Source organism: Leptodactylus fuscus, chromosome 1, assembly GCF_031893055.1.
Source record: "Leptodactylus fuscus isolate aLepFus1 chromosome 1, aLepFus1.hap2, whole genome shotgun sequence".
In the NCBI taxonomy this organism is placed as follows: domain Eukaryota; kingdom Metazoa; phylum Chordata; class Amphibia; order Anura; family Leptodactylidae; genus Leptodactylus; species Leptodactylus fuscus.
The window spans coordinates 334075050-334092785 of record NC_134265.1 but is presented as its reverse complement, the minus strand read 5'-3'; positions in this window follow the sequence as shown (position 1 = coordinate 334092785).

The following is a 17736-nucleotide window of genomic DNA, read 5'->3' as shown; positions in this document are numbered from 1 at the left end:
ACTTCTTAAAGAGAATAAGCTTGATATAAATGCACACATGGGTGTTGTCATGAGAATCGCATACATATTACAAATCCAGTTCGCTTAAAGGGGTGTTCCTATGTAACCATATGGCAGACATTTGATTTAAACATTTTTGGGTTATTAAATGGTACCACTATGAAGTACATTCTGTCCTGCAAAAAATAAGCCCTCATACAGCTCTTATTTTTTATGGAAACATTTAAACAAATGTTTTGGTTTTTGTAAGATAGGGGATAAAAATAAAAAATTTAAAAACGGAAAATAGCTGTGGCGGGAAAGGGTTAAGTTAATTTACTCTTGACTCTGATGAGACACCCACGGGATGACTGGCAATGCCATCAGTAAGCCAGAACTTACCATCCAACATCAAGGACCTAGATCACCAATAGAGTTGAGTGAGTCGATTCGTACTGAGCAGGGTTCGACCCGTCACCCGAATATCCCAAATTGTTAAATTTTTTAACAAAACCATATACCTTGAACAGATGGATATCATAGAACTGGACACCATACTTTTAGACATACATGTAAACCAACAGTCAGCAGCAAGAAAAAGTCTAGAAAGTGTCGATCTGGCCTCTGGTTTTCTGTAGGTGTCTAAAAATGGTCTCGCGGATCTCCAGCGTTGCGGTGTCACCTCCCCTTGATAAAGAATCTGCAGTAAATGACTTCTGGCAAAAGATCAATAATTATCCATTTGCAGATAGTTGAGTGGGTGTGATTGTTGTGGGACCAACAGTCTAGAAATCCCATGAAAGCAGAATCCCACCGGGACAAACACTTCCATAGACAGGAGGACGAAGAGAACATTCTAAGTCACTGTCCTATAACATATACCATATACCCTCATATATGTTTATACATCCCTATTCATACATAATGGGCATTGATATAGTCAGTACTTTAAGCTGACAACTTATCTGTTCTTCTAGACTGTAGATTTTCTAGGTTAATATCTAGACAAGGGTTACGTAGAAAGTCAAAATGTGGACATAATATTTATGATAAAAGGAGACATTTCTAGATCAAAAACTTTATGATTGATGTATTTAATGCCAAGTATAAGACAATATGAGCGGAGCTGAGATTGCCATGTGATGTCCTAACATTTAGTGGTTTCCCATGGGGGGAGGGGGCAATTTAAAGGTAGTGGAAGCCCCCAGGTTCCAAATTCCGGAAGCTGGAACATTTGTCTCACCTATTATAGCAGCCACATGGAGAGGTGGCCAACCATGCCTGTCGCCCACACCATTAAATGCGATGGGAATTATAAAATATAAAAAAAAAAAAAATTCAAGTCTTCAGTAGGTGATACCTTTTTTAATGGCTAACTAATAATGATGACAGAATATGACGTTTCGAAGCTTACTCTGGGCTTCTTCTTTGGTACGAGAACAAACATTTTGACTCACATTGACGCTTATTTCTATTTTCTTTATTCCATCATGTTTGTTTACTTTTGTAATGGAAGAAAAGATGGGGCTCCGTCTGCTTCTGAAATTTAACGTTTAACGTCTCTCCTGTGAAGGACCAGAGCAACAGACATTAAGTAACAGTAGTGTGAACCCTGCCTTAGACGTGTTTCTACATCTTTAGTCCAGAATGGATCATTAAACAGCTATCAAGGAATCCCAATTTTCTTGGGAGGTGGTGGTCCCATAGGTGGGCAGTGTATTCACTCCCCATATATAGAGTTACTGTGAGTTAGAAGAAGCAAAAAAGTTCCTATATAAGGGTAAGTTCACACGGAGTAACGTGCCGCGTGATGTGGCACGTATACGGCGTGTGAGAGTTTGCGCGCCGTATACGCTCCCATTGATTTCAATGGGAGTTTGGATCGTATACGCAAAATCACGGCCGCAATATAACGCGGCGTATACGATCCTGGCTCCCATTGAAATCAATGGGAGCTTTTACGGCGCGCAAAGTCTCACACGCCGTATATGTGTCACATCAGGCGGCACGTTACTCCATGTGAACTTACCCTAAGATCCTATAAATCATAAGGTTTTGGACAACCCATACTTGTTAGAAGAATACCTTGACAATAACCTGATCGCAGTGATCAGCTATGATGAAACCTGGCAGCAAGTGTTCAATTTCTTAGCAGCGCCCCCATAGGAGAATTGAAGCATTACACAGTGTCCATTCACATCAAAGGGTTGTTTGCATATTACTGGACAGGATAGTATGTATATTAATAGGGTCTCTGGGACCCTCACCTATCAGGACAACAGTGGCCCCCATTCCATCCAGCATTTATGACATAGTCTGTCTTAGATGGAAATACCCCATTAAAGATTTTCCTTATAAATGGCCGCACAAGATATGCCTCCATTTGTCCTATACGATATCCATTGTGAGATGGATGTCAGCCCCATTGGAAGCAGAATGCAGCAGGTAATGCAGAAACTCATCCGTCTTGACATAGACCTGAAAATTAAAAAAAAAAAATTCCTCGACCAATCTTTTGGAGCCGACATCCCATCAGTTGCTAAACAAGAAGTATAATTACAAATCTGCATGGCAAATTTATTTCCTTTTCACCAAACTTAATTGAATGTAATCCAGAACATGTCTGTGAACATGTAGCTCCGAAATTAACAAGACAAAATAATGGTTTTTCCCTCTTCTAATCGCAGAAAGGCGACATCTTAGTGATTTTTATTTTATTGTGTGGAGGGGAGTATGCTCGAATGAATTCTCTTTATTCTTCTCACTGGACTGAAGAAATAGCAGAAAGGCAGACAACTCTCCAGAGCCTCTCGTGCCTTGATATGGTCAATGGTCCATTCAAAAAATACTCACCAAAGACCTCGAAGTGGAAGTTTGCTTTAATTGGTTGAAAATTAAAAAAACATTCATACCAAACAAAATTGTAACCTTTGACCTGGGGTGTCAGCTCTGCCTGACACCAAACTTGTTTTTGATTGCTGGAATCCTTCCCCCATTTAAATGGTGGCCCTCGTGGGACCTGGTAGAGCTTGAGTTGTAGAGGCAGGTGGCACAGCTGAGATTGGGTCAATACTCAATGCATTGCGAGGCTTAGCTACGACATGATGGGATTCCTCAATTTACTGACATTATGTCAGTAAACTTGTGGAAATCTTTTAAAAAACTATACAATTGTTTTTGAAAGTGAATTATGCAATACAAAATAATTAGGTAATGGTCTGTTTAATTCAATGGGATCCAAGGGGCTGTGCTGCAGCCTTGTATTGGGAGTGTAGGTAACATGATGTGAACAGGACCTAACACAACTACTGTATTATACACAGAAGTACTATGGCCGCACTATATATATATATATATATATATATATATATATATATATATATATGTGTGTGTACCATAAACAAAAGTGCCAACATACCGTACATATACCTGCACCACTATACTGTACACGTAGCTGGGGCAGTAGCAATATACTGTACCTAATTGCTGTAATACCGATATACTGTACACATAATTGCTATAGTACAGGTATAATAAGCACAGTGATGTCACAGTACAAGAATACACACAGTGATGTCACAGTACAGGGATAATACACATAGTGATGTCACAGTACAGGGATAATACGCACAGTGATGTCACAGTACAGGATAATACACACAGTGATGTCACAGTACAGGGATAATACACACAGTGATGTCACAGTACAGGGATAATACACACAGTGATGTCACAGTACAGGGATAATACACACAGTGATGTCACAGTACAAGAATACACACAGTGATGTCACAGTACAGGGATAATACACATAGTGATGTCACAGTACAGGGATAATACGCACAGTGATGTCACAGTACAGGGATAATACACACAGTGATGTCACAGTACAGGGATAATACACACAGTGATGTCACAGTACAGGGATAATACACACAGTGATGTCACAGTACAGGGATAATACACACAGTGATGTCACAGTACAGGGAAAATACACACAGTGATGTCACAGTACAGGGATAATACACACAGTGATGTCACAGTACAGGGATAATACACACAGTGATGTCACAGTACAGGGATAATACACACAGTGATGTCACAGTACAGGGATAATACACACAGTGATGTCACAGTACAGAGAAAATACACACAGTGATGTCACAGTACAGGGATAATACACACAGTGATGTCACAGTACAGGGATAATACACACAGTGATGTCACAGTACAGGGATTATACGCACAGTGATGTCACAGTACAGGGATTATACGCACAGTGATGTCACAGTACAGGGATAATACACACAGTGATGTCACAGTACAGGGATAATACACACAGTGATGTCACAGTACAGGGATAATACACAGTGATGTCACAGTACAGGGATAATACACACAGTGATGTCAAAGTACAGGGATAATACACACAGTGATGTCACAGTACAGGGATAATACACACAGTTATGTCACAGTACTGAGATAATACACACAGTGATGTCAAAGTACAGGGATAATACACACAGTGATGTCATAGTACAGGGATAATACACACAGTGATGTCACAGTACTGAGATAATACACACAGTGATGTCACAGTACAGGGATAATACACACAGTGATGTCACAGTACAGAGATAATACACACAGTGATGTCACAGTACTGAGATAATACACACAGTGATGTCACAGTACAGGGATAATACACACAGTGATGTCACAGTACAGGGATAATACACACAGTGATGTCACAGTACAGGGATAATACACACAGTGATGTCACAGTACAGGGATAATACACACAGTGATGTCACAGTACAGGGATAATACACAGTGATGTCACAGTACAGGGATAATACACACAGTGATGTCACAGCACAGGGATAATACACACAGTGATGTCACAGCACAGGGATAATACACACAGTGATGTCACAGCACAGGGATAATACACAGTGATGTCACAGTACAGGGATAATACACACAGTGATGTCACAGTACAGGATAATACACACAGTGATGTCACAGCACAGAGATAATACACACAGTGATGCCACAGCACAGGGATAATACACACAGTGATGTCACAGTACAGGATAATACACACAGTGATGTCACAGCACAGGGATAATACGCACAGTGATGTCACAGCACAGGGATAATACGCACAGTGATGTCACAGCACAGGGATAATACGCACAGTGATGTCACAGCACAGGGATAATACGCACAGTGATGTCACAGCACAGGGATAATACGCACAGTGATGTCACAGCACAGGGATAATACGCACAGTGATGTCACAGCACAGGGATAATACGCACAGTGATGTCACAGCACAGGGATAATACGCACAGTGATGTCACAGCACAGGGATAATACGCACAGTGATGTCACAGCACAGGGATAATACGCACAGTGATGTCACAGCACAGGGATAATACGCACAGTGATGTCACAGTACAGAGATAATACGCACAGTGATGTCACAGTACAGGGATAATACACACAGTGATGTCACAGTACAGGGATAATACACACAGTGATGTCACAGTACAGGTTAATACACACAGTGATGTCACAGTACAGGTTAATACACACAGTGATGTCACAGTACAGGGATAATACACACAGTGATGTCACAGTACAGGGATAATACACACAATGATGTAACAGTACAGGGATAATACACACAGTGATGTCACAGTACAGGGATAATATACACAGTGATGTCACAGTACAGGGATAATACACACAGTGATGTCACAATACTGAGATAATACACACAGTGATGTCAAAGTACAGGGATAATACACACAGTGATGTCAAAGTACAGGGATAATACACACAGTGATGTCACAGTACAGGGATAATATACACAGTGATGTCACAGTACAGGGATAATATACACAGTGATGTCACAGTACAGGGATAATACACACAGTGATGTCACAATACTGAGATAATACACACAGTGATGTCAAAGTACAGGGATAATACAGACAGTGATGTCAAAGTACAGGGATAATACACACAGTGATGTCACAGTACAGGGATAATACGCACAGTGATGTCACAGCACAGGGATAATACACACAGTGATGTCACAGCACAGGGATAATACACACAGTGATGTCACAGTACAGAGATAATACACACAGTGATGTCACAGTACAGGGATAATACACACAGTGATGTCACAGTACAGGGATAATACACACAGTGATGTCACAGTACAGGTTAATACACACAGTGATGTCACAGTACAGGTTAATACACACAGTGATGTCACAGTACAGGGATAATACACACAGTGATGTCACAGTACAGGGATAATACACACAATGATGTAACAGTACAGGGATAATACACACAGTGATGTCACAGTACAGGGATAATATACACAGTGATGTCACAGTACAGGGATAATACACACAGTGATGTCACAATACTGAGATAATACACACAGTGATGTCAAAGTACAGGGATAATACACACAGTGATGTCAAAGTACAGGGATAATACACACAGTGATGTCACAGTACAGGGATAATATACACAGTGATGTCACAGTACAGGGATAATATACACAGTGATGTCACAGTACAGGGATAATACACACAGTGATGTCACAATACTGAGATAATACACACAGTGATGTCAAAGTACAGGGATAATACAGACAGTGATGTCAAAGTACAGGGATAATACACACAGTGATGTCACAGTACAGGGATAATATGCATAGTGATGTCACAGTACAGGGATAATACGCACAGTGATGTCACAGTACAGGGATAATACGCACAGTGATGTCACAGTACAGGGATAATACACAGTGATGTCACAGTACAGGGATAATACACACAGTGATGTCACAGCACAGGGATAATACACACAGTGATGTCACAGCACAGGGATAATACACACAGTGATTTCACAGCACAGGGATAATATACACAGTGATGTCACAGCACAGGGATAATATACACAGTGATGTCACAGTACAGGGATAATATACACAGTGATGTCACAGTACAGGGATAATACACACAGTGATGTCACAGCACAGGGATAATACACACAGTGATGTCACAGTACAGAGATAATACACACAGTGATGTCACAGTACAGGTTAATACACACAGTGATGTCACAGTACAGGGATAATACACACAGTGATGTCACAGTACAGGTTAATACACACAGTGATGTCACAGTACAGGGATAATACACACAGTGATGTCACAGTACAGGGATAATACACACAATGATGTAACAGTACAGGGATAATACACACAGTGATGTCACAGTACAGGGATAATATACACAGTGATGTCACAGTACAGGGATAATATACACAGTGATGTCACAGTACAGGGATAATACACACAGTGATGTCACAATACTGAGATAATACACACAGTGATGTCAAAGTACAGGGATAATACACACAGTGATGTCAAAGTACAGGGATAATACACACAGTGATGTCACAGTACAGGGATAATACACACAGTGATGTCACAGTACAGGGATAATACACACAGTGATGTCACAGTACAGGGATAATACACACAGTGATGTCACAGTACAGAGATAATACACACAGTGATGTCACAGTACTGAGATAATACACACAGTGATGTCAAAGCACAGGGATAATACACACAGTGATGTCACAGTACAGGGATAATACACACAGTGATGTCACAGTACAGGGATAATACACACAGTGATATCACAGTACAGGGATAATATACACAGTGATGTCACAGTACAGGGATAATATACACAGTGATGTCACAGTACAGGGATAATACACACAGTGATGTCACAATACTGAGATAATACACACAGTGATGTCAAAGTACAGGGATAATACACACAGTGATGTCAAAGTACAGGGATAATACACACAGTGATGTCACAGTACAGGGATAATACACACAGTGATGTCACAGTACAGGGATAATACACACAGTGATGTCACAGTACAGGGATAATACACACAGTGATGTCACAGTACAGAGATAATACACACAGTGATGTCACAGTACTGAGATAATACACACAGTGATGTCAAAGTACAGGGATAATACACACAGTGATGTCACAGTACAGGGATAATACACACAGTGATGTCACAGTACAGGGATAATACACACAGTGATGTCACAGTACAGGGATAATACACACAGTGATGTCACAGTACAGGGATAATACACACAGTGATGTCACAGTACAGGGATAATACACAGTGATGTCACAGTACAGGGATAATACACACAGTGATGTCACAGCACAGGGATAATACACACAGTGATGTCACAGTACAGAGATAATACACACAGTGATGTCACAGTACAGGGATAATACACACAGTGATGTCACAGTACAGGGATAATACACACAGTGATGTCACAGTACAGGGATAATACACACAGTGATGTCACAGTACAGGGATAATATACACAGTGATGTCACAGTACAGGGATAATATACACAGTGATGTCACAGTACAGGGATAATACACACAGTGATGTCACAGCACAGGGATAATACACACAGTGATGTCACAGCACAGAGATAATACACACAGTGATGTCACAGTACAGAGATAATACACACAGTGATGTCACAGTACAGGGATAATACACACAGTGATGTCACAGTACAGGGATAATACACATAGTGATGTCACAGTACAGGGATAATACGCACAGTGATGTCACAGTACAGGATAATACGCACAGTGATGTCACAGTACAGGGATAATACACACAGTGATGTCACAGCACAGGGATAATACACACAATGATGTAACAGTACAGGGATAATACACACAGTGATGTCACAGTACAGGGATAATATACACAGTGATGTCACAGTACAGGGATAATATACACAGTGATGTCACAGTACAGGGATAATACACACAGTGATGTCACAATACTGAGATAATACACACAGTGATGTCAAAGTACAGGGATAATACACACAGTGATGTCAAAGTACAGGGATAATACACACAGTGATGTCACAGTACAGGGATAATACACACAGTGATGTCACAGTACAGGGATAATACACACAGTGATGTCACAGTACAGGGATAATACACACAGTGATGTCACAGTACAGGGATAATACACACAGTGATGTCACAGTACAGGGATAATACACACAGTGATGTCACAGTACAGGGATAATACACACAGTGATGTCACAGTACAGGGATAATACACACAGTGATGTCACAGCACAGGGATAATACACACAGTGATGTCACAGCACAGAGATAATACACACAGTGATGTCACAGTACAGGGATAATACACACAGTGATGTCACAGTACAGGGATAATACACACAGTGATGTCACAGTACAGGGATAATACACACAGTGATGTCACAGTACAGGGATAATACACACAGTGATGTCACAGTACAGGGATAATACACACAGTGATGTCACAGCACAGGGATAATACACACAGTGATGTCACAGCACAGAGATAATACACACAGTGATGTCACAGTACAGAGATAATACACACAGTGATGTCACAGTACAGGGATAATACACATAGTGATGTCACAGTACAGGGATAATACGCACAGTGATGTCACAGTACAGGATAATACACACAGTGATGTCACAGTACAGGGATAATACACACAGTGATGTCACAGTACAGGGATAATACACACAGTGATGTAACAGTACAGGGATAATACACACAGTGATGTCACAGTACAGGGATAATATACACAGTGATGTCACAGTACAGGGATAATATACACAGTGATGTCACAGTACAGGGATAATACACACAGTGATGTCACAATACTGAGATAATACACACAGTGATGTCAAAGTACAGGGATAATACACACAGTGATGTCAAAGTACAGGGATAATACACACAGTGATGTCACAGTACAGGGATAATACACACAGTGATGTCACAGTACAGGGATAATACACACAGTGATGTCACAGTACAGAGATAATACACACAGTGATGTCACAGTACTGAGATAATACACACAGTGATGTCAAAGTACAGGGATAATACACACAGTGATGTCACAGTACAGGGATAATACACACAGTGATGTCACAGTACAGGGATAATACACACAGTGATGTCACAGTACAGGGATAATACACACAGTGATGTCACAGTACAGGGATAATACACACAGTGATGTCACAGTACAGGGATAATACACAGTGATGTCACAGTACAGGGATAACACACACAGTGATGTCACAGCACAGGGATAATACACACAGTGATGTCACAGTACAGAGATAATACACACAGTGATGTCACAGTACAGGGATAATACACACAGTGATGTCACAGTACAGGGATAATACACACAGTGATGTCACAGTACAGGGATAATATACACAGTGATGTCACAGTACAGGGATAATACACACAGTGATGTCACAGTACAGGGATAATACACACAGTGATGTCACAGTACAGAGATAATACACACAGTGATATCACAGCACAGGGATAATACACACAGTGATGTCACAGCACAGGGATAATACACACAGTGATGTCACAGTACAGGGATAATACACACAGTGATGTCACAGTACAGGGATAATACACACAGTGATGTCACAGTACAGGGATAATACACACAGTGATTTCACAATACAGGGATAATTCCTACTGGTGTTTGCTACGTCAGTCTCAGTCTATTTCCAGCTGGTGTCAGATGCACAATAATTATTAAGAGGCAGACAGTTCTTAACAATTTTAGCACATTCCAGGTGGTTCATATGCTAGAAACTAAACCACAAATTTTTGAGACTGCGAAGCCCCGTCCTTTTGCCAAGCACACAAAAAAGTGGCATGAGCAGTGTGAAAAGAGTAAAATGTCGCAGTTTTCAAGACGTATAAGGCCATGTCCGAAAAATTGCAACGTTTATCATTTATTCCACAAGCTGGAAAAAGTATTTGATCTCTCTCCCAGTGAATTTTTTTCCCAGTGCCCCTATAAGAATTGATATGTATGATCTAGTATTATAGCAGAAACAAAAAAATAGACAAAAATGGCGCTGTTTCTGAACAGTACAGGCCGAATACAGTTTACAAAGGCAGAAATGACAAACCCAGCTCTGCTACATCTGTCTACAGAAAAATCAAATGACGCGTATAATTTACAATGATTTAACGTGTTGGTTGAGAATAATATCTCCCGCTATCAAAACAGCATAAAACTAGTAAAACCTAGTGGCATTATTAGCAGGTGAATTGTACCTCTCACTTCTAATAGGCGTCTCCATGAATCACAAGAACATGGAAAAGAATAGGAAATATTCAGCGGTTTATTGAAATTCACTGCTGACTGTATGATAATGTCTCCACAAAGCAGCCGGGGAGCATTGTTAATCTTTTAATGCCATCAATTCACTACATGATACAAATAGGACTATCCTCAAATGTGGCAATGTGACTATACAGATGTCACGCCGCAAAAAAAAAAACGGAAAAAAAAAATTCCAGGATCACCTTAGTCACCTTGGTAACAGATATATACATGGCACCGGCTGATAAGTACAATCTGTATGCTAACATATCTTATGCCTAAAGGGCACGTCGAGACTTACCCCTCTAGTCAATTATTAAGAGTCAAAAGACTTGTGAGTAATGAAAGCGAATGTGATTTCCGAGAAGAAGTGAAGACAACCATGTATAACGATAGTTTCATTCAAAGGTTAGAGAATAATATAGGACATCCATCTCGATGAATCCTCAGCTCTTACCACATCCTATATGATCTGTGAGCCGCCATAACTACTGTATATGAATAGCTTTGACCATAAGGCTATGTTCACACTACTGTTGTTAATGTCCGTTGCTGTCATCTGTCATGCATGACTATAACGGACATTAACTGTAGCAGAGTAACGGACACAGACTGAATTATAATGACTATATGGACTATATGGTCTACGCAGGAGACTCCATCACAGATTCCATCTAAAGTCGGCGTAGAGAAGAGACACCTGGCGGACCCCATTGTAGTCTATGGAATCTGTGGGTAACTGCTTTTTTAGTGGACAGGCTCTCCATATTTTGGGTCCCCATGTGGACAGCAACGAACATTACGAACGTTAGTGTGACAGCAGCCTTGCAAGCCTTAGTATGTCACTAGTTTGGCTACCTCTATGTCTCCAATAGTGTTTAGTGGTGGGGGCTACAGGCATGGTTGGCCGTCCCTCCATGAAATACATGTTCCAGAAATTGGCCGGAGCCTTCACCATATTATTTTGCCTGGGGGCCTTCATTTTATTGCCCAGGCCAAAGAAAATCCAGCAAGATATGATATCACATGGAAAACTCAACCCTACTGCTCAAACTAGAATTGTCTTATAGGTGGCATGAAATTCATCATTCGTGAAGTTTTTGGTCTAAAAATGTGCTTTTTGGGTAAATATTATTTCCACATCTTCCTAGAGAAACGGACATTAACAAGGTTAGCGTGAACACACCCTTAGACCGTATTTAGTCTTCTCTATTAGCGACTATTATATGGGATGAAAAAGCAGTAGTTGTACCCATCAACCCTGGTACTTGAGGGTGCCCAAAGTCCCTTGAGTCATGTAGGAGTAAATGATACGGTAAAGGATAAATGACAGGGTAAGAGGGACCCTATTGGGGCCCAGGAGGCCTAACTAATAAATCTTTATACTTGTAACCCAAGTACCCTGGTCTTAAAGGGATTGTCTTATGAACAAGACTTATTACCTATTGTTCACTTAGGTCCCACCATTGGGACCCCAAATAATCACAAGAATAGGGGTCCACATATTTGCCAACTGCATGTACATGTGTATGCTGAGGACTTGTATGTCTATCCATGAATAGAATATGTGTACAAGTATGGAGTCCATGCTGGGGCCTACCCTACATTGTCCTATATGTATATGTCCTATATGTTTTTGGGAGCCTCCCAGACGTTCCAGGAAATTGGCAGGCATACATTGGCCTTTATGTGGCCCATAGTTTTGTTTTAGGCCCTAACAATGGGCCTACAGAGTTCATAAATTGTGTTTGTTGCCCATTGCAACCAATGACAGCGCAACTTTTATTTCCTATAGTGCTCCGTGATCGATTGCTATGGGTAACAAGGACACTTACTATTAGATGGGTACATGAATCTTCCTAAGATTAGTACTATATGTATTATACATAGCATGCTGCCTCAGAGGAGAACTGAAGAGAGGAGAACTGCTAGAGTGCTTGGGATCGGACTGATCAGACCTCCACAAGACGAGGGGTCTCATCACCTACAAATGGATGTCACACATATAAGATGCCACTCTATTTGGCATTAGGCCCTCTTGAGCCACTGGAGTTCAGTAGTGCCAGAGAGGACGTGCAGATGTGTGACTCGCTGCTCTATTCATTGTGCGGATATGGAAGCCATGTTTTTGTTATCAGTGATTATTGAAGGGGTCGGGGATCCACTAATGTAACTGCTGTCCACTATAGGGACATAGGGCATAGCTATAGGGGGTGTAGTGGCAGCTGTCAGTACTGGGCTGTGGACCCTGAGGGGGCTCCAAAGGTCCCTCTGCCACATAAAATATACTACTATTGTAAATGGCACAAGGATGGTAGGGGCACTATTACAGATTTTGCACTAGGGCCCACGAGATTCAAGTTACATCTCTGCTATGGGGCTAGGTAATAACTTACTTCTAAATAATAATCCTAGTATTAGGAATTCTACTGTAGATAATAATGAGATAGACAGGTATTAGGTAGAGAGATAGATAGATAGATAGACAAATAGATGAATGGATAGATGATAGATAATTGGATGGATAGATAGAAAGATAGATAGATAGATAGATAGATAGATAGATAGATAGATAGGAGATAGATAGATAGATAGATAGATAGACAAATAGATGAATGGATAGATGATAGATAGATAGATAGATAGATAGATAGATAGATAGATAGATAGACAAATAGAGGAATGGATAGACAGATAGATAGATAGATAGATAGATAGATAGATAGATAGATAGAGAGAGAGAGATAGATAGATAGATAGATAGATAGATAGATAGATAGATAGATAGGAAAAAGTAGCAGCACTCCATTGTTTCCAAAAAACAAATGTTCTATAGCCTTGAGAAAGGTTCCAGATGAGACCGAAACATCTCTACTTGGAATTCAGACACTTTTTTGGAACCTATGGAGTGCTGCCATTTTTTTGCCTTTTGTCTGAATATAGGAGATGACTATCTTGGTTATACTATAGACTGTGCTGCTTTGGACTTTTCTATTCTGGGTAGATAAATACACTCACCGGCCACTTTATTAGGTACACCTGTCCAACTGCTCGTTAAAACTTAATTTCTAATCAGCCAATCACATGGCGGCAACTCAGTGCATTTAGGCATGTAGACATGGTCAAGACAATCTCCTGCAGTTCAAACCGAGCATCAGTATGGGGAAGAAAGGTGATTTGAGTGCCTTTGAACGTGGCATGGTTGTTGGTGCCAGAAGGGCTGGTCTGAGTATTTCAGAAACTGCTGATCTACTGGGATTTTCACGCACAACCATCTCTAGGGTTTACAGAGAATGGTCTGAAAAAGAAAAAACATCCAGTGAGCGGCAGTTCTGTGGGCGGAAATGCGTTGTTGATGCCAGAGGTCAGAGGAGAATGGCCAGACTGGTTCGAGCTGATAGAAAGGCAACAGTGACTCAAATAGCCACCCGTTACAACCAAGATAGCCAGAAGAGCATCTCTCAACGCACAGTACGTCGAACTTTGAGGCAGATGGGCTACAGCAGCAGAAGACCACACCGGGTGCCACTCCTTTCAGCTAAGAACAGGAAACTGAGGCTACAATTTGCACAAGCTCATCGAAATTGGACAATTGAAGATTGGAAAAACGTTGCCTGGTCTGATGAGTCTCGATTTCTGCTGCGACATTCGGATGGTAGGGTCAGAATTTGGCGCCAACAACATGAAAGCATGGATCCATCCTGCCTTGTATCAACGGTTCAGGCTGGTGGTGGTGGTGTCATGGTGTGGGGAATATTTTCTTGGCACTCTTTGGGCCCCTTGGTACCAATTGAGCATCGTTGCAACGCCAAAGCCTACCTGAGTATTGTTGCTGACCATGTCCATCCCTTTATGACCACAATGTACCCAACATCTGATGGCTACTTTCAGCAGGATAATGCAATGCCATGTCATAAAGCTGGAATCATCTCAGACTGGTTTCTTGAACATGACAATGAGTTCACTGTACTCCAATGGCCTCCACAGTCACCAGATCTCAATCCAATAGAGCATCTTTGGGATGTGGTGGAACGGGAGATTCGCATCATGGATGTGCAGCCGACAAATCTGCGGCAACTGTGTGATGCCATCATGTCAATATGGACCAAAATCTCTGAGGAATGCTTCCAGCACCTTGTTGAATCTATGCCACGAAGAATTGAGGCAGTTCTGAAGGCAAAAGGGGGTCCAACCCGTTACTAGCATGGTGTACCTAATAAAGTGGCCGGTGAGTGTAGATAGATAAATAGATAGATAGATAGATAGATAGGAGATAGATAGATAGATAGATAGATAGATAGATAGATAGATATAGAACTATTTCAGACTAGGTCTGGTCATACGTGAACGTGACCTTTTACCACGATAGATACAAATATTCTCCTTATTCCCAGAATTAGGATGTTTCCTTAATACAAGAATTTTTAGTAGAATGAAAAAAATATATCTATAGACGCAGAGGAGCGGTGTATTTAATTCTGCGCCGGTATGAAGTAATAGAGTACTCCTGTATCTATTACAGATGTAAAGAGATCTAGACTTCCCCAGGTTCCCGCAGCACATTGAAAGCCCTAACAAAGCTGGCCATAATAGACTCTTCCTGCCATTATCCATTCATCCAGTGTAATAAATGACTCGGCCACAGCATGCCATATACCACCCGGCCAAGATAACGGCTGAAAGGAGAAAATTAAATTTTGCTTTTGTTGAAACATTATGATTTATGTATTTGTAATATAAGCTGTGGTGGGCAATTGAAAAAAAAAAAAAAAGCGATGGCGGCATATACTTCAGGGTTACTGATTGTAGCGCAGGCCACTTAAGCTACTAACGACAGCGACGCCGACGCCGCATTTTTTTTCTTCTTCTATTCTTTAATATAGAGAAATCTAAATTCACATTAACCTTAAATCACGTTGAGATGGATCAGTTTTAAAGGAGATTCAAGCGGTTATCTTAATAAAAAAAATGTATATAAAAATATATAAAAAAATATATATAAAAGCGTCCTATCGGTATAGAAAGAAAAGTGGAAAAATGTATAAAAAAAAAAAGAAATGATGAATGTGGGTACAGGAACCTGCGTGCCATTTGTACCGGTTTAATCCTTTTTTTTTTCAGATGGGGGAGGCGAGGGGGGAGGTAAAATAGATTGCCTGTAAGGACTCTTGGTAACATATTCTTCTAGATCGCTCATGACTACTATATCTAAATGAAGGGAAATAATTAAATTCTCTTACCTTACAAGGCGAGATACTGGAGCCCAATTGTCTCACCTTGTTATATGTAATATTTCAATGTGTCTCTTAATGCTATAATAAGTAGCCCCGGCTAAGACGCTGTAAGATAGAAATTAGTTTACTTATTCATCCTAACGCCATATTTCATCTTCCTCATTGTCTGTGTAGCTGAGTGATACTGGGGCCGTACGCTAATGCCTTGGAGCTGTATACACTTCATGGATCAAATATCTAATGGTTAAGCATGTTGGTCCTGTGGATGTAGCAGAGCTGAGTTTGTCCATCAGGGTAATTCGTGGTTGTGACAATGATCTACTCTACTGCCACCATTGTAGGGAATGCATAGGCTGTATAGATAAAGCAGCGTTACATAATAGTCAAGTAGCTATATAGAACCATGGCGGTGGAATTAAATGGAATCCATTGATATTACCAAGACTGTTATATTCCTTGTTGAATTGAACCTGGTTTATGACTCTGTCGAAGGGAACGCTAAGTATGACGCATAGTGGAGGGTATAAGAATAGAGATGAGCGAGTACTGTTCGGATAAGCCGATCCGAACAGCACGCACGCATTGAAATGAATGGACGTAGCCGGCACGCGGGGGGGTTAAGCGGCCGGCCGCCGTCAAAGCGAAAGTACCAGGTTCATCCATTCATATCTATGGAGCGTACTGTTCAGATCGGCTGATCCGAACAGTACTGGCTCATCTCTATATAAGAATGATGGCATAGAGGCAGGGGTGATGCAACTTTGCTCCCAAATAGGTGTTTTTGGGATGGGACCTAAATATCTAGGCTCCATTCACATTACGCTTTTTACATCCATTTAGAAGATCTGTTTAACATAAGCAAATGAAGAGATAGATGTAAAAAAAATGCTCTGTTTCTGTCCATTTTTCTGGGACTGGCACAAAAGTATGGTATACTGAGATTTTATATCTGTCCCAAAAAAAACTGCCAAAAATGGATTAGTTCATTTTTTTTTTTTTTTTTGAACATTGACCTCTATGCAAACAAATGGCCATCCATTTGCATCTGTTTAACACAAAGGTTAATCTTTGCATATTTTGTAACCAATTATTTGGGGAGTCTACATATTGGCATGTAATATAAGTAGTGAGTGTGCATACTTGTATATCCTCATATGTAGTGAGCATGCCTATATGTGCA